The 19507-nt window shown below is 37.0% G+C and overlaps 1 long non-coding RNA gene across 1 annotated transcript; it reads right to left on the minus strand.

The window, feature by feature from the left end:
- Positions 1 to 1619: 1619 nt before the first annotated feature.
- Positions 1620 to 15920, minus strand: LOC140689771 (uncharacterized). Its single transcript, XR_012064862.1, has 3 exons — positions 15815 to 15920; positions 6884 to 7023; positions 1620 to 1729 (listed from the first exon to the last, which is right to left on the minus strand). It is a non-coding gene; the product is annotated as an uncharacterized lncRNA (long non-coding RNA).
- Between the last annotated feature and the right edge of the window lie 3587 nt (positions 15921 to 19507).

A 19507-nucleotide genomic window follows, 5' to 3' on the forward strand; every position in this document is an offset into this window, starting at 1 on the left:
CCTTGATGCAAACATCTCAAAGGGGTGGCGGGACAGAGATTGTCTTTGATAGATCAACCTCAAAGCCTGACGCTAGCACTCAAGATTTATTATCCTTTTTGTGCCGGCCGTCCTCAGGTCATGAGTGGCTCCCCACAACTCCCCCTTTATTGTTTAAAAACGCCAGTTCATCTCAAACCTAGTATATCCTGCTAATTTTGAGACCGCCAATGGATGCGATTAAAAGCAAGCATGCGCTGTGTTAAAAATTCCGACAGGCAAGAAAGTAAACAAGGAGCCATACAAATCAAGATCAAAATAATTATCACAATCACTAAAACATGTTTCCACCAATCACTTTTAAACCAATCAAACCACTGTGCTGAAACAAATGGCACAGGGGAATCCATATTTTTTATCTGCTCTTGCATATCTTCCATAGCTTGAGACACATTTCAAGATACATCTGGTATAAGTACACAACATTCTACTTTAATAATAGCACAGGTTCCTCCTTGTGCTGCAGTAAGTATGTCAAGAGCCATCCTATTTTGTAAGACTGCTTTTCTCATAAATTTTTGTTCTGCATTTAACTCTTCTACAGCTTGTTTTACATCAGCCAATGCTTTTTGTGTAAAGTTCGTCAATACATTTACCTTAGTCATAATATCAACAACATTTCCTAGAGATGGGATGAATATGGCAGCAAGGTAATCATACCATTTAAAAGCAGCTCTGCTCCAACGAGTGTGCAAATTAGGCATAGTGGCAGGGACACCTTGTACTGATTTTACAATCCTTCCTGGTGCTATAACAAAACCCAAAGTACATCGTCCCACCCAACCAAGAGGCAGCCATGGCCATACATTAGTTCCACATATCCATTTTGTCCCATTAGGCGCAGCCCATCGATATCCAGTATTTGTCCAATCTGATCTACGCCATTTAAGAGGTTTTCTGCATATAAATGTAACATCTATTGTCCATTTGCAAAGTCTCTGTGATATATACCCCAAATACTTCCAGTCTTTCTTTGTTAAATTTCTTTCATTATACCCGCAAGGTTGCTCTTTTTGTTCCCAGCAAACATCTGCAGGGTTAGTCAATTGTCCAGTCTCTGGGGTGATCCACATATATTCGTCCCATATTTGATAATACTGTCCAATAAGACGTCCAGAAACATCTGCATCTCATTGTTTAGCCTGTTGTGGGGCTTTATCATAAATGTCTATGGCTTCCTCTTCTGTAGCATTAAGATCAAAGAAAAATTCAGAATGCATAACTTTTATAGAGCACCAAACGAGTGCAAATACATTTTGCGGGTGCAGCCCTAAATACCTTTGCTTCTGTTGTAACAGCAACTCACATGTAGCATGAAATTCATGTTTAGTAACAGGCATAACCCACCAAGGCAAACTGCCGACAGACAACGGCATAGCACTGCAAACCCAACAATCAGATGTATTATGGAATTCAGCATAAGATTGAGCCCATGACAAAAATACATTTGCTTGGGCACCAGGAAAAGGCTTAAGAGCAATGGTACATGCCAAACTAACGACCAGAAACATTAATGACATTTGTGGATTTTCAGTTGTTCTCGCTATCTGATTCGCTTGTTGAATCAGTTTGCTGAATCGTCGGCAGGGGTGTTTTCTTTTGGATCTGCAGTTGTTGAAGGTGTTTTATCACCACTCTCCTCCGTCTGGCGTACCAGCCTTTCCGGGAGCCAGCGCGGCGTGTCGGCATCCTGTGGAAAAACACAAACATGGCCTCTGCCCCACATTAGAACTGGATCGGGGCCAGCCCATTGATTAGTAAGTGGATCCTTCCATCTCACCAAAGGGTGGTGAGAGGGTTTTTGGTTCCAAAAACGTTGAGCAGCTGAATTGCCTTTGATGTCATAAGTCAAAAAATTTAAAATAAAAAGGGCATGATGTAAATAGTTTTGTGGAGTAAGGGGATATAATTCCCCCTTCTTTAATTTATGAATCTGATGTTTAAAGGCTTGATGACAACGTTCCACAATTCCTTGCCCTTGAGGATTATAGGCATTTCCAGTTTTATGTTCAATTTTAAGTGTCTGACAAAAGCGTTGAAACATCCAGCTAGTATAGCCGGGACCATTATCAGTTTTAAGTACACGAGGTTTACCCATGACAGCAAAACACTTTAAAAGATGATTAATACAATGTTTGCTCGCTTCTCCAGTTTGTAAAGTAGCATGAATAAACCCTGAGCAAGTGTCAATGCTAAAATGGACAAAAGGAGTGTTACGAAATTCTTTGATATGAGTAACATCCATCTGCCAAAGATGATTGGGTAATAGCCCACGGGGATTTACCCCATAATGAGGCACAGAAAATGCCGTAGGGCAGGTAGGACAGGTTTTTACAATTTGACGAGCAGCCTCACGAGGAATTTTAAATTGCAGCCGCAAGCTATGACTATTTTGATGATGAAGCGCATGAGATTGTTTAGCTTCTTCAAGGGCAGGATAAAGCTGAGTGGCACGATCAACATTAGCATTACCTTCAGAAAGAGGGCCAGGTAAATTAGTATGTGCCCGGAGATGACCAAAATAGCAAGGATGACGGGGACTGCGAATAATAAGCTGCACGTCAAAAAATAAGCGGTTAACATAGGAATTAACAGTGACAATAAAAGGAACAGATTCTAAAATTCGTAAGGCTCGAACAATATATTGACTATCAGAAAAAAGATTACAGGGCACATGCTGAACTGCTATTAAAGCAGCTTGAATGGCTAACAACTCTACTATTTGGGCAGAAGTTTGAGAAGTTTGCCAAGATACAGTTTTGTCTTTTATAAAATAAGCAGCAATACCATTGGATGACCCATCGGTAAATACCGTAGTGGCTGAGGAAAGAGGGGAGAGAACAGTATTTTTTGGGAAAAGAAATGGATGTAACTTCGCAAATTGAATTAACTTATCAGCAGGATAATGGGTAGTAATGCGTCCTGTAAAATGGGCCAGGGCAAGGGCCCAAGAATCATTAAATTGTTGTAATTGAGCTTGTTGCTCTTTAGTATACGGAACTGTAAAATAATGTGGGTCTTTGCCTAAATATAAAGTGGAGGCAGTACGTCCTTCTGCAATTAAGGAACAAATTAAGTCGGGATAAGCAGCCAACGCTTTTGAAGGGGAAACATGCATATGTATCCAATACATAGGGCCATGTTGATAAAGCACTCCAGTTGGCATATGAGGAGTGGGTGAAATTAATAAACCCCATTCTTGAGTATAATCACAATAGGTACATTGCTGATTTTCAGTGGCATATTCTACTTCTCGTAAAGCTAAGGAAGCTTCAGTTGTTAATTTTCTAGGGGAGAGAGGATTGGTATCTCCCTTAAGGATATCAAATAAAGGTTTTAAAGTTCCTGTAGAAAGTTTCAAATAAGGGCGAATCCAATTGATATCGCCAAGAAATTTCTGAAAATCATTTAAAGTTAATAAAGAATCAGTACGTAACTGAATTTTTTGGGTTTGGAAAGTAAATTTATGTAGTCGAAACCCCAAATAAGCATATGGACAAAATTGTTGAATCTTTTCTTCTGCAATTTGAAGGCCAGAAGAATTTAAGGCTATTATCATTTGATCAAATACAGTTAATAAATAGCCCTCCTGAGAATATGCAATTAAAATATCATCCATATAGTGGATTAGATAAACATCTGGATATTTTAAACAAATGGGTTGTAAGGCTTTAGCAACGAATTTTTGACATAAGGTGGGGCTATTAGCCATACCTTGAGGCAAAACCAGCCAATGATATCGTTGCATAGGCTCTTTAAAATTTGTGGAAGGAACACTGAATGCAAATCTTTTGCAATCATCAGGATATAAGGGAATAGTATAAAAACAGTCTTTTAAATCAATAATAATTTTATATGTCCCATCAGGTATGGCCATAGGAGTAGACAGGCCAGGTTGTAGAGCACCCATCAACTCTAAAGTCTCATTTACTTTACGTAAATCTTGTAACAATCTCCATTTTCCAGACTTTTTCTTAATAATAAATATAGGTGAATTCCAAGGTGAATTAGAAGGAGCAATATGCCCGCTGTCCAACTGTTCCTGCACCAATTGCTTTGCAGCAGCAATTTTTTCTTGAGAAAGGGGCCATTGATCGACCCATACAGGTTGATCAGATTTCCATACAGTAGGGTCTGCATGAGTCGCAGGACAGTCAAGGGCCCCCATTAAAAATACCCTAAGCCTGTTCTATCTCTCTTTCCTTTAATTTGTAATGGCTGGGTAATTCCTTGATTATGTCTCCCTAGGCCTTCATTTGGATATAGTCCTTGTGATAATAACTGATGAGAAACAGTGGGGTTAGGGCTATACAGAAATACCCCCATATTAGACATAATGTCTCTTCCCCACAAGTTAACAGGTAAGCCAGGGAGGATATAAGGCTGAAAAACTCCGGAGTGTCCTTCCGTGTCTTTCCAAGAAAGAAAAGCAGAGCTTTGTTCTGGATTGTGCGATTGCCCAATGCCTTGCAGCATAGAAAGAGCAACCTGTTTGGGCCAGTTTTCAGGCCAATAAGTAGCGGCAATCACAGAGATATCTGCTCCAGTATCTAAAATTCCTTTAAATTTCTTCCCCTGAATTTCTAAGGTCAATTCGGGCCTCTGGCTGCCTATTTGCTGTATCCAATAAGCATCAGAAGAGCCAAAACCTGAAGTGCCTTTTTTACGTTCAATTTTGGTTTTTCCCATAGTAAGAGTGGGTAAAACAATTAATTGAGCAATACGTTGCCCTGCAGGAATGGCTGTTATGGTCTGTGGAGAGTGAGCCATTATTTTAATTTCTCCTTCGAAATCAGAATCAATTACTCCCGGAGCAATTAACAATCCTTTCATAGTCATGCTACTGCGTCCTAGCAATAGCCCCACACTGTTGGGAGGTAAGGGCCCATAAATTCCAGTAGGAAGGGCCTGCATTCCCATTTCTGGGGTTAATACTGTGTAGGTGGAGGCACAGAGGTCCAATCCTGCGCTTCCCGGGGTTGCTCTATAGAGGTCGGAAATACTTGTTTGGGAAGAAACGGATTGTGACTGATTTGAGAGGTTGCTTGAATTGCCCCATAACATTGTTTCGGGGCCTGGGGCTGGCCCCTCACCCAGTTTCCCTGGTTCAGAAGTTGTCCATTTATGTCAGTTTTAGACCGACAGTCTTTGGCCCAATGTTTTCCCTTTTTACATTTAGGGCATAAACCTGGGCTCGTAACTAATGTATCTTGGCCCTTTGGTTGTTGTCCCTTTTTAGGGCATTGATTTGCTCGATGCCCCAATTGGCCACAAGCATAACAACTACCAGGGGGTCCAGCAACTCTGGAAGTTCCCTGAAAACTGCGTTTGGGACGGTTTTGTTGAAACAAGACTTCCTTCACAGTTTTCCCTTGCAAGGCAGCAGCTGGGGCTATTCCTTGGACATAAGACGGCCCTATGTCAGCACAAATTCGTATAAAATCAGCTAAATGACTCTTTTTTCTGTAAGGTCTAAGAGCTGCCTGGCAAGCAGAATTAGCATTTTCATAAGCTAGTTGTTTTGCTAAGACCATTCCTGCCTGTTCATCCCCTATAACCTTACCAATAGTTTCCATAAGATGAGCAACAAAATCTTGGTATGGCTCGTCAGGACCCTGTCGAATTTTTGATAAATCTTCTGTTTTGCGTTCGGAATTTGGCAGCCTTTTCCATGCTTTTAATGCTGCTGCATTTATTTGAGGATAGGCCCCAGGTAAATATCCTAGTTGGGAATTAGTGTCATGATATTGTCCTTCTCCAGTCAACTGTTCCATAGTAATTTGAATACCTTGTCTCTGATTAATAGTAGCCATAGCTGCGCAATTTTCATAAAATTCTGATTTCCAGAGTAAAAAATTGCCTCCGGATAAGCAGGCACGAGCTACTTGCTTCCAATCATTTGGAGGCAGATATTGATTTCTTAAACTCTCAATAATGGCCTGAGTAAAAGGAGCAGTTGGTCCATACTGAGCGCAGGCCATTTTTAATTCCTTTAATTGTTTAAAAGGAATGGGTTCATAATATCTTTGTTGTTGAGCATCCTCAAGAACCGGATATACTAAAGAAAATCCAGGAATGTGCTCACCTTCTTTGGTAGCTTGTTGTAAAGCCTTTTGTAAAGGGCTTAAAATGGTAGGCTTATATGCTCCTTCCTCCCGTATAGGAAGTGAATATTCAGGAGGTGGAGAAGAAATAGGAGGCAGAGCCTTATGATTTTCTTTAGAAATATTTTGTCATACACATTCAGTGATGATATCTTTTAGTTTTGTCACATCAAAATTTTTAGTTTCTTCATTTAAAAATATACCCCATGGGTCCTTATCCTGATGATATTGAGCTGCTTGTTCCTCCAAATCTTCCTGGTCTACCGGATCTAATGTTGAGTCAAAAGGACTTTCACCAACATTTACTGCCAGTGGAAGAGAGGGAGGATGTTCATCAGATTCTAATAATGTCTTTTCACAAGCAGGATCAGGCGGAGCAGAAGGTTCAATATTTTCAATTTTAACCGTATCTAACTTTTCTCCCTCAGTTGCCAGATCGAGTCAGTCTCGAATTAATTGTCACAGAGGGAGAACGGTAGCCGGTAATTTATTTGGACCATGAGCCGTACGTATAATAGTCCCTAAGACGAACTCCAACAACCCTCCAAGTTTCCAAATTAACAGTGCCCTGTTCTGGAAACCAAGGGCAAATTTCCTCCACAAAAACAAGGAACTGTTCTAAACGTTGTTTTGTAACCTGAATTCCTCTTTCCTTTAACATAACTCTAAGCATCTGTACAAATAAACCCCTACTATTATTTTGCCCCATACTCTCAAATACACTCCCCGCGGAGACTTACTTTCACTTTAAAATCGAGCGCTCTCCGTTTTTTCCGCGGCGGTCACTGCAGCGAACTCCTCCAGATTTCAGGTCCCTGTTCGGGCGCCACTTGTCGGAGCCAGCCGACAACGAGCAGGTCCAGAAACCTGTGCTGCAGGACTGAGAAAAGAAAGACGACACTAAAAGGTGGGGTTGAGAGGGTCGCACTCTAAGTCTGCAAGACGCAAGACCAAGAATGGACGACGAGTTTATTTTCAGCAGTTAATTTATACAATTTCAACCAGCTAGAGTGTGCATTCCTTCACGTAGGCAAAGGCATTGTCTTCTAAACTTAAGACCACCTGATAGCGTGTAGTAAAATCATTAACTTGTGTATTGTTCCCATAAACCACCATAGGCTTAGATCAGTAACTTGTGTGCTGATTGTATCTTCTTGCCCAAAGGCCATTAGTGTCTTATTAGCATAGGACGTTCCTGAGGTTTTAAGATTCCTTGACGCAAACATCTCAAAGGGGTGGCTGGACAGAGATTGTCTTTGATAGATCAACCTCAAAGCCTGACGCTAGTACTCAAGATTTATTATCCTGTTTTGTGCCGGCCGTCCTCAGGTCATGAGTGGCTCCCCACACATGGGAATCGTCCAACGGTTGAACTATCCAGGGTCCTCTTTTCTGTTGATGTGAATACTTTGACAACTACCTTACTGCTCAGTATGGACTGTCCTCTGCTGGTCCTCTTTAGGCCGCCTTCTCATGTAACAAATGTACCATTGTGATGCCAAATGGCATTACTGGAGGAGGCTATGTATGTGTGGGGACAGGATGTAGGGGTTACGTATACAGGATATATCTCTGTACTTCCTGTTCAATTTTGCTGTGAACCTACAAGTGCTCTAAACATAGTTTATTAACTTAAAAAGGTATAACTCTGGAAGCAGTAGTTATTAATATAATTTTTAACATTTGACTGTTATTTCATGATTTTATTTGTCTGCAGAATACCCACATGAGAAGTCAAGGAAAAACATACACACACATATTACACCGTCATCCTTTGGTATCTGTGGGGAATTGGTTCTAGGATTCCCTGTAGATACTAAAATCTGTAGATGCTCAAGTGCCTTATGTAAATGATATAGTACCGTTGGCCCTTCATATCCCTGGACACAGAAACCGCAGCTATGGAGGGCCAACTGTACACCTTTTTAATATATATATAGAGGACTAAACTGTGTCCACCCAAAATGCATATAATGAAACCCTAACCCTCAATGTGACTGTACCCTGGAGATAAGGGTTTTAAGGAGGTTATTAAGCTTAAGTGAAGTTATAAAGCAGAACCCTAATCCAATAAGATGATTTTCCTTATAAGAGGAAGAAACACCAGAAGAGTGCATGTAAAGAGAAAAGGCCACGTTAGGATTTGGCAAGAAGGCATATGTCTGCCAGCTAGGAAGAGAGGTTTCATCAGAAACCAGTCCTGCCATCACCTTGATTTTAAAGTTCCAGGCTCCAGAATTGTGAGAAAATAAATGTCTGTTCTTTAAGCCATCCAGTCATGGTATTCTATTATGACAGCCCTAAATTAATGCTGTGTGTGTGTATATATATATATATATATCTTCAGCTAAAAGCTGTTTGTTAAAGCAATATAAAGAGATTATACAAAAGAAAGCTAAAGTGTGAGAACAAATTGGAGTCCAAAACCCTGGACAACAATAATGACTAAAGGGACATGATTAAAACCAACAAAGGAGTTGGAAAGCATAAACAAAGCCTCTAAAGAAAGTCATGAGGAAAAGAATTGTAAGTAGGAAGTATGCAAGAGCATGAAGTACTGCAGCCAGTCCTATTAGCACAGCAATGAGAAGTAAGTAAAAGGATCTGCAAGACTAGTAGAGGGGGAACATATACAGTGAGTTTCAGAGAGCGGATTGAGGGGGTGGAGAGTGTAAACACAAATTACTACTTGGAAAAGTTTAGTAGTGAAGAGAGGGAGGTAAGTCAACCTCTTGAAGGTAAGGGACTGTTTGGGTCAATGGGTTGAGACTTTTTGTGGGCTAGGGTAAAGGAAAGAAAGGGGAGAGAAAGTCCAAAGATGAGAAATAGAAGGTGAACAATTATCAGAGTGTGATCAACGAAGGACAAATCCAGGAAGCGAAGGAGTTAAACTTGGGAAGCAGAGAAAGCATCTCGGAGAAAGGCATAGTGGAGGAAGTGGGCAGTTGCTTAAATTAACTCTAAAAGTAGGAGAAAGGAAGGTTAAGAGTATAGTACATAATATTACTGTGATGAATGGTCTGAAATACCAGCGAATGAAAAGTTCAGTCGCTAGATTTTTGTAATTGTACCTTTGCAGCATACGTTTTCTCCATTCTCATTCTAAATTGGTGGCTTATTCTCCCGCAGGTGCAATAATGTAATGTGCTCACTTTATTATACAAGGTTCACTGACTTGTGTGTTGATACCTTTATCCTCAAGACCTCAAGCTTTCCCTCTTGTCATGATTCCACTCTCTCTAATTTTGCTAGCCCCCATCCCATTAATATGAACAACAAGTTGTGCAATCCTCAAAATAGTTGCCTGGCGACCTGGTAAGTTGTTGAATGTACTAAGATACTGTATAATTGCATGTATCTTATTTATTTAAAGCTTATGTATTCCATATGTATCAATATATTTTATAAAATAAATCTATAACATTCTTTATTTGCAAAATGCTGCATTAAATGGCAGCTAAACTACATCTTCTGCCTAGTTCATTCTCCAGTGCAGTATCGATTATATGGATAATTCTTTCAAATAGCATATTAACTTTTTACAAGAATCTCCTATTGTTACCAATGTAGAGATTTTTTAAGGTACTGAATAGAGTAGATACTTTGAAAAACTTCTACGTTATAAACAGCAGAAGTTTCTTATAAAAAGTTACTTACTGTATTATGCATAAAGCATATTGAAAAAGTACTCGAGTTCAAATTGATCAATTTTCCATTTGTTTTAGAAGAATATTTACTTGAACTAGTTCTTCTAAGTTATATGTCCATGAAAATAATTATTTTCATTAAATAATTTTGTATTTAAAAACTAGGAAGAGTATACAAAATTTACTTCTCAAAGATCAGGGTATTCCAGACTCCACCTTTTTAAATGGATAAAGAACTGTAATTAGCACATAAATTCAGAATTATTTAAATATATTAATGTGCCATTGATGTGTAGTTTATGAAAATATAATTTGGCTTTTAGGTTAAATATCTATTTAAATTTGGCATTGCAACACATAACTGGTAGGTTTTTCTTTGAAGGTAAATAATGCATAATAAATAAATTGGCACATGCATTTTTTAATAGCGGTATGCTCCATGGTTCTTCAAACCAATTAAACAGATAATAGATAATGAGCATGGATTATTTCATGTAAAGTTTCAGGATTACATGTCATCTATGAGGCAAAATCTTTTAGTCTAAAACAATCTCTATTTTTTTTCTTTTTATCAAAAGCCACATATTTGAGTTAAATGTAGAAAACTTTCCTTTTCCCTGTATTGTTAGTTTTACCTGTGTGAGACAGGCAGCAAGTAGTAGCAACAATTGTTAGCAACTATCTAAATTTTCATGGGAAGGTGAGCTTGCAGCTTATTTTTTAAAAAAGGACACAATTACAGTGTGAGTACATATGCATGTGTGTGTATGTGGGTATGAAGGGAAGAGGAATAGAAAAATTAGTGCATTTTCTAGGTAGGGATGACATATACAAAAATGATTTGCTCATTTAGTTTTAAATCATTCCTGTTGAAAAAGAAATTGTAACTGAGAATGAGATGTGCATGAATAAATTACATTGGGGATTTTAATTATACATAATGTAGAACATTGAGAAAGGTAATTGAGTTATGGGTGTAGTCAAAATGGTGTTGGGACCTGTGTAGAGTTGATAGAAGGCTTTGAAAGCCAGAAAGAGACACTTGAATTGGGGTGACAGGCTTCCATAAGGTGCAGGGAAGGATGGAAATGATAAAGATACAATGAGAAGAAAATGACTCAATTTAACTTTTTAAATTGATTCAACCAAATGTGAAAATATTAATTCTTATAGAAGAATGATGGCCTTGTAAATATAAATTAATTATAATCAATTATAGATAAATCCGTGTGTGTCAGTTTGGGTTAACTCAAGAAAACAGAGACTATGCGAGGTATTTTGACAGAAAGTATTTAACATAATGGTTTGGTTAAACAGGCATAATGGGAATGAAAAAAATGAGATGACACAGGGATAATAACTTCAGGAAACAGCTACCACTCCTACAGCTAGGAAAATAGAGGTTGGGAAGAAGCAGGATCTTTAAGTTTATAGGAAGGACCTCACGGAGCTAGCACATGGCATGATCTCTATGGGTATCTCTGAGAAGGTGCTGCTAGACTGTTCTGGGGGTGGGGGATGCCAAAGGAGCTGGAGGATGGAGCCAACTGACACTGACAAGGTAAAAGCGGCTGTGGTGATGCTGACAAGGATGGCATGCAGACTGGGAGAAGATTCTGTCTCTATCCTCCTGCCTTCCAGTCTAATGCCCCCTATTGACCAATTTATCTAATGTCTCCTATAGGCTGAATTTAAAAGGAAACCAGCTGGCAAAGGAGAAATATAGTTTACTGAGTCCCAAGACAGCATCACAAAGCAAAATGTAACAGTGGCTAAGGGGCTAGGAGACAGTAGCTTAACAATCACATTATATAACAATAAAATTAATTGAGAAATAACTTAGAATGGTAGCACAAGAGCTATAAATTAGATAGAATTTATTCTATCTAATGGTAGAATCTATTTATGGTAGAATGAATTTATAGTCATTAAGTTTTGCACATTGAAAGGAGTTATTGGAAAGACTGGCTTAGTAAGAAGGATATTAATACATTATCTTTCTCTGAGGATCTTTAAAAGCAGAAAATAATTTGAATCTGTTGCATGGTTTACAATTCTCCTGTTTAAAGATAGGGAAACATTATTTTCCAAATCTGTGATTCTAATATCCTTAACACAAACTTAATAATATAAAAGAAAGTCCTCTTTATTGGCAGAATAATCCTCTGATTTATTAGATATATACATTCCTGTTATAAGCAAGGGAATATGATAGATGCAAATATGTATCATATATTAACCTTAACTTCAAAATGTGAAGTCTGTTGAGTGAAACCATCCATGAGACTAAATAAATAAAATATGGGATATTATATTTTGTATGTGCCAGGTAGATTCTTTATTTTTTAGGTGATACAAGACCTGAGAAAATTGCTTATGAACAAAGTAAATAAATAAATAATTCAATTCACTGAAGAGTGCAAGCTCTACTGGTTTCAGGATTTCAAACCTGTCAGTAGACAGATTATTGTTTTATCCCTCAGCTCTGGTTTCTGCACTGTTAGTTTCATTCTCAGAGATTCTGGAATGGTCAGAAGGCAACCAGAAACTATGGTTCTATATTGGTATCTTAATAGATTCAGCAAAACTCATACTGAGTCTCATTGTTTTCCATTGTGTGTTTTCCATTTCATGTGGCCAGCCATGAACCAATCACTGTAGAAAGAAATTACACTTTAATTGGCCAAGCCTATTTCACACATTTCTGGAGTCAGAAATTAAATGAGATCCACTTGAGGTAAATGGGGTGAAGAGAGAAAACTGATTTCATGGAAAAAAATGGAGTTTTATTATTAGGGAAAATGCTAAAGGATACGTGTCAGCAAGAGAACAGATATCTGGTACGTGATGTAATTGTCACAGGGAAAGACAATCTGCAGGCATTCAAAGGTAGAAGAAAGTAGTTCCAAGGAAAGTCCTCAAGAAGATAATCTTTTGAGTCTAGCCAAGAGGAACTTTGAAACATAGTTATTTCCTTGCCCTTTTCACCTTCTAGAGGCTACCTGCATTCCTTAGCTTGTGTCCCCTTCTATCTTCAAAAATGACAGTAAACATCTTCAAATCTCTTTCTGACTCTCACACCCACTCCCTCATCTTCCTCGTTCATCTATAAGGACCCTTGATTACATTGGGCCCAACAGGATAATTCAGGATGTTTCCCATCTCAAGATCCTTAACTTAATTACATCTCTAAGGTCCCTTTTGTCAGGTGAGGTAACATATTCATAGGTTCTGGGGATTAGGATGTAGACATCATTGGGGGGATATATTATTCTGCCAACAACAGTATATAATATGATAAACACTCAGAGAAAAAAGCACATTGGCCCAACATTTCAATATCTTGCTAAATACTGTGTCATCTTTCTGGGTGTTCAGAACAATATCAAAATTGGTTTGGGACAGCCTAAAGCAATTACTGAATTGAGTTATCAGATACTTCTCTTTTAAATTACTAAAAGTATTACAAACCATGTACTTGATTTTTTTTTAGCATACTTTAGGAAATAGTGGTAAACTGGAAAAAATGGCCACCACATATTGAAGATTCTCACAAATAAATGCAGTTTCTATTTTTCCACTTGTTGCATCTAGGCTTGGATATGTGACTTGTATTGGCCAGTGGTCATTAACAAACATGACACAAGTTGAGGTTTGAAAAGAGCATGCACATTGAGACTTCCTCTCTCTTGCTTCTTTCTTTCATCATTGTCTGAACAAGCCTAGAGGATGAGAGATCACATGGAGAGAGGCATCAGCCACCCACATGTAGTAGCCATCCTTGTCATGCCAGCGAGGGGCTCAGACACATGAATGAGGTCCTCAAAGACTATCCAGCTCCAGGGAACTGTTCCAGGCCATAAGAACAATCCAGTCAAGCCACAGAAATGTGAAACATAAATGTTTATTGTTTTAAGCCACTAAGTTTTGGGTGATTTGCTATACTGCAAAAAATAACTGATACAGAGATTACTATTGTGGTATTCATCTGATATTAGAAGGCTGCTGCCTGTCATAGAAAGCAAGCATGTGATCACATTTTTTATGAAATGACATGAATTGACAAATAATGTTTATCTTTATTGTGATATAAAATAATACTTTGATTTAGTACTAAGCCATTTTTGACAGGTCATGTTAGGCACACAATTTTAGGAATTAGAAACCCCAGTCCCATTGAACACTTTAGCTGTCTGGTTTATTCCAGCATTTTCAATCAAGGGTAAGTGTTTGTGAGTGCTTAGTATGACTATCTGTCCAATTTCCCTACCGCATTTCACCGCAGCTTTCTTGAAGAGTACAGCTACTCATGTCAAGTAAGAGAGCACTGCTTCAAACACTCTGAACATTTGACAGATTCACAATCTAAAATCATGGTTTTATTTTTCTCCTTTTTTAAAAAGGGGGGTGCCATCTTGCTCCCCCAGAAACTCAAAAGATGAGTCTTTCCTCCCAAAAAAGAACATGGCAACTATTCTTAGGTGTTTCTCTTCCTGTGTTAACAGGACAAAACATTCAGTATGAACCAGATTGGGGCTACTTCTTATTGATGTTTACTGTTAGAAGGGAGAATAATTTCTGGGATATTTAGCCAGTATATATTTTATTTACTGTAAGTCTTATTTGCAGCCCCTTATCCATTTAATCAAAGACATTCCCAATTTAGGAGGACAGAGTCATCTTACAACAACTGGTTTGCTTGGGAAGTGGCTTCTTGTACAGAAAAAATAACTATGGAACAAAGTTCTGAACACTTTATATACTTTTATTGCTTATTTTAATCCTACTTTATATATCTCAAGTCTAAATTTTAAGAGAGGTATGTACTACCTCCACATTCCTAAAACAATAGCATAAAAAAGTAAATATTTCAAGCTAGCTGATCCATACATATATTAAGTGAAAAATGTGGATATTTTACCAAGAATCAGAATCTTACATTTATGGCATCCAGTTTAATTCTGAAGATAGTATTTTGGATTCTCATTGAGAAAGCATGCTGAGGAAATATTAATAACACAATAGAGAATAATTAATTATTCTCCATGTTATTGAAGCACATTTAATTCTAAGTATAATAGAGTTCATGTTTTTTTAAATGAAAAGAAAGAATAGTCTACCAAACTTGGAATAAGCAACAACTCCATGTGAGCTCCCATGTTATGTTTTTAATGTATAAAGTGGAAAGAAAGCAATGTAACAAGAATTTCATAAATAAAAACTTCTGAAATGTAAAATTCAATAATATTTTTCCATTTAAATAATCACATTGGAAATCAATCTCTTTCAGACTTATAAATAAATTAAATGTCCTTTCCAGAGTGGTTCTCTGTGAATTAGGGTTTTTTTGTCGCCCTTATGGGGATAATCTCAGTGCTGTCAGTTTCCAGCTTGGGGAAAGTAATTGTCGAGCACTCTTCCCAGGGCAATGGACACTATTATATTTGTAATAACTATTTTTATGAGCATTTTCAATTTTTCCCTTTTTTCATTCAAATATTTTTCCTCTAGCTCTTCCTGCTTCTCTCTGTACATGCTTATTTTATATAAAACTTTCATAAATGTGGTTGACCATGGTCATAACTTTGTAATAATAGCATTGTTCTAACTTATTTTTGTGAGATTTTTATTCAAAGTACTAAAAATTACTCATATATCATATTCATTCATCATATGTCATTTCAGTGAGTGAGACAAATACCGGCTTTTTTTTTTTTTCACAGATAATGTATTTGAATTCTTTAATATTTAGAACCAAGGAATATCCCTAGGAGTGAGGATGCCTAAATGTATTATATAATGTGTGTTTGCGTTTAATAATAACGCTGAACGCATACATACGTATTTACATTTATATGCCTATGTACAAACATTTGCTTGAAGTAATATTTTAAATGGCTTTAACAGGTTAAGGCATAGCATGACACATATGTGGCAGAAGTCAGAAACAAAGAATACACTATAAAGGTGTGCAGACGTGGCAAGTAATTTTATCCACGTTGTTACATCAGCCCCTTAACTTACATCTTTTCTTCCAATCTCTAACTTTGAAGTTTATTCTCTATATTTCTTCTAGAATAACCTCTCTTATTTGCAGATATGATCATTTTACTTCCATACTCAAACCACTTCAATGAGATTTTACTTTTCTACTCACTTCCAGAATGTTAAAAGTTACCAGGGAGACACTTTATGCCTCCAACAGAATGGTTCCTGCCAAACTCCCTAGTCTTATCCCCCACCATTCCACACAAACTCTACACTCTGGACGTATCAAACTAATTATTACCCCAATTCACTCTGTTTCAGGAATCTGTGTATCTTTTTAATATATTATCTCCTCACTATTAAATTATTTACCTTTCTGATTAGTTTGTGACTATTTCAAAATTCATATTAAGCAGTTTTTTCTCTGGGAAACCATTTCCAGTCTGCCCTTGCAGGGCTAATCAATACTTATTTTTTGCCACTAGTGTGCTAATTATTCATTTAATAAGATGTAATGTGGAGTATTAATAAGCATACTTTTAATTAAATTATTTGCCTCTCCTAATAGATCATGGGTACCATGGCAGTAGAGATTTTATTCATCTTTGTATTTAAAGAAACTAACAGCCACTGAAAAATAAAAGCCCTCACTAAATATTGATTAAATAAAAATATATATAATAACAAAATTATGTATATGTTATATATATGTAATATGCAAATATGTTCTTAAAATGTTAAACTGGAGAAATTTATTGCAAAACTATGATTTTATATTCTTGAAAAAAATTGTATTTTTATAAGTTATTTTAATGATAGCAGTTAAAATTATATTTTAAACTTTTCTTATCAAGTTAATTAATTTTTAGTTAAATCTCAGTAACATTTGAATCTTGATCAACATGAATCCCATTAATCATTCTTATTATAATGCTCACTACTTGGCACTGCTCCCCACAAAGACCTTATGAATTTTAACATTTAAAAAATGATCCACAAATAAGGATTCAGATAAAATAAACAAAGAAAATCCTGCTTTACTTTTGGAAAATAATTTTTTTCTTTGGCCAGTGTAGAAATAAAGTTCTTTCTCATCCATGTTTTTTCTCCAAATATATATATTTTTAAATTCTAAACACACAGAAAAGAAGCTGTCCCTTGTTTTCCTTTTCCTTCAAGAAACATCAAATGCTTTTTCCTTTAGTTTTAAGTCATATTATATCAGCAACTACAATATGTATCTCTTGTACCTTAATTTGATACACAAAAAAGGGAGAACTTTTTATTGTGTTGTATTTTATTTTAGAAGAAAGAAAGCATGTTTTCATTACATTTCAGTAGAATATTTGACTCAAGGGAGTATTTGAAAACAGTTACAGAGATTCTTTCTAAAATTTAAAAAACAACAAAATTTTAACCACAGAGGTTTGTATGCAATTACTTGTCTTTCACTTGTAAGTACTTTGTTCATGAAAGAAAGGCACCAGTGGCGGTGGCTGTCCTTCACTCTTGCATCTCACCCAGAGTGATAGACGTGTTCCATTACAGTGCTGATTTTAAGTTACTAGGTATGTAAAGGCCTATTGAAACTTTGCTTCCTTCACATGCTGTTTTCAGTACCACCACCACCACCCCAGCACCACCAATTTATTTGCAATTGTTTGCCTATCCCAATGCAAGAAATTCAAGAGAGCGTTAATTTTGAGTATACTATTTATACAGAGATTACTCAAATTTGACATGGCCCAGACTAATTAGGATGATCATGTTTAGTATCCTCCAAAAGAGTCTCTTTTCCCATCTATGAATTATACCATCGTTCAATCACTTGAACCAAAAACTTAAAAATTATTTGCAACTTCTTTGTGCTTCACCTCATATCAAATAAACCTCATAACAATTCTGATTTAAGTCCCCATTTCTCACTCCATTTCTACTGTCTTAAGGCAGATCAGATACAGATATCCAGATTGGATAGGATAAAAAACTTCAGGAGACCCTGAAGAATGAGATAATATCTCCTCTGGGATAAAGACTAGACTTGCTTAAAAGAGGTGGATTACCTGAACTTCAGTGCTCCCCTTCTGTAACTCAACCCACTGCACATGTGGTCATTCTTCTAGGTCCTCCAGAGCTTTCCCATGGGAGCTGGGGGCCACGGAGAAGTGATGCAAATGTGCTGATGCTGCTTGCTGTGGTATGATTAATAAAGTCCTTTGTATCTGTTCCAGGAGTCCTGTGTCTTCTACCAAAATGTGTGAAACAGTTACAAGCTGATTTATCATGTGGTAAATAGGATAAAATTCATCTTAGATCTGATATCAGTTTTTTTTAATGTTAAACGTACACTTACACAGCAATCCCATTCCTAGGTATTTATCCACGTATGTCCACATAAAGATCATATACAAACATTTTGAGCAGAATTTGTGCATAATTACCCCAAACTAGAAACAAGTTAAATGCTCATTAACTTTGACTAGATAAAGAAACTGTGGTATATCCATAGAATACTATTCAGCAATTAAAAGGCACAAACTAATAACACATACAACATGATCAATCTCAAAATCATTATGTTAAGTGAAGGAAGCCATATACAAAGGCTCCATATTGTATGATTCCATTTATATGAGATTCTAAAAAAGGTAAAATTATAGGGGCAGAAATCATATCAGTGATTGCAAGGGACAGGGGAGGGTAATATGTCAGAACTGACTGCAAAGGGATATAGGGGAACATTTAGGGGAGACGATCTATTCTGTAACTTGATTGTGATGGTGATTACACAACTGCATATATTTGTCAAAGCTAGTGGAATTTTATACTTAAAGGGGTGAACTTTATTTTATTTATATTTCTATGAAAAAATATTAGTTGGAAGTTCAGTCAAGTGTTTGTTTTGTTTTTATTTAAATCAATATGCTTATCAGAAATAGTTGACAGGTATAGAGAAATGAGAAATGTAAAGGTTCCTACCATTATGAGAGTCAGTGTTTGGTGGGGGAAAGCATATATTTCCAGAAGTAGTGATATCTTGTTCAGGTATCAGCTCTTCTACTAATCATGGGCCATATCTGAGATTCCTAGGACCTGAGGTTACTTCAGAACTAAAATAAGAAAGTGGACTATGGAGGATTTCTGAGGTGTTGCCATATTTAATCATTCCTGTTAGAGCCTTAAGAACCGCCCATACAAACTTCCTCTGCTCAGTAGTTATTGCCCAGAAAATCTGATAATACTCACTTCAGATGCGGCAAACTACTAACATATGGTAGAGTTTATAGGACCAATTGGGAGACTTAGGTGATTGTTTTAAATAAATTAAATTAAGTAGCCTGGACACCATAGTTTTTTAAAAGTAATTAATGATCAAAATCTAAGATAGTTTCAGACAATTCTTTGGACTTTACCATTGGATGTCCTGATATTTTTCCTTCTTGATCGTAATTGCAGAGTTTGGCTCCGTGCCTGGATAAAGTCTGTTCAGTTTCTCAACAGGGAAGCTGAACTCATCTCTCAGCTGTGGTAGGGAGACAAGGCCAGTGAATGGCACATCTCTCTATTTTCCTGTATAAAAGGAGACTTCATCAGGTTCGCAGTTGCCAACTGACTCATCTTGGCAGAAGATGTGAAGGGGCTCAAAACGTATTTGCAGCTGAAATTAAAATCAGCTGCTTATTCTGAAGAGCAAAGAGAGTTTTACCCTTAGGCTTCTGTGGTGGTGGA

This window comes from Vicugna pacos, chromosome 3, assembly GCF_048564905.1.
Source record: "Vicugna pacos chromosome 3, VicPac4, whole genome shotgun sequence".
NCBI lineage: Eukaryota > Metazoa > Chordata > Mammalia > Artiodactyla > Camelidae > Vicugna > Vicugna pacos.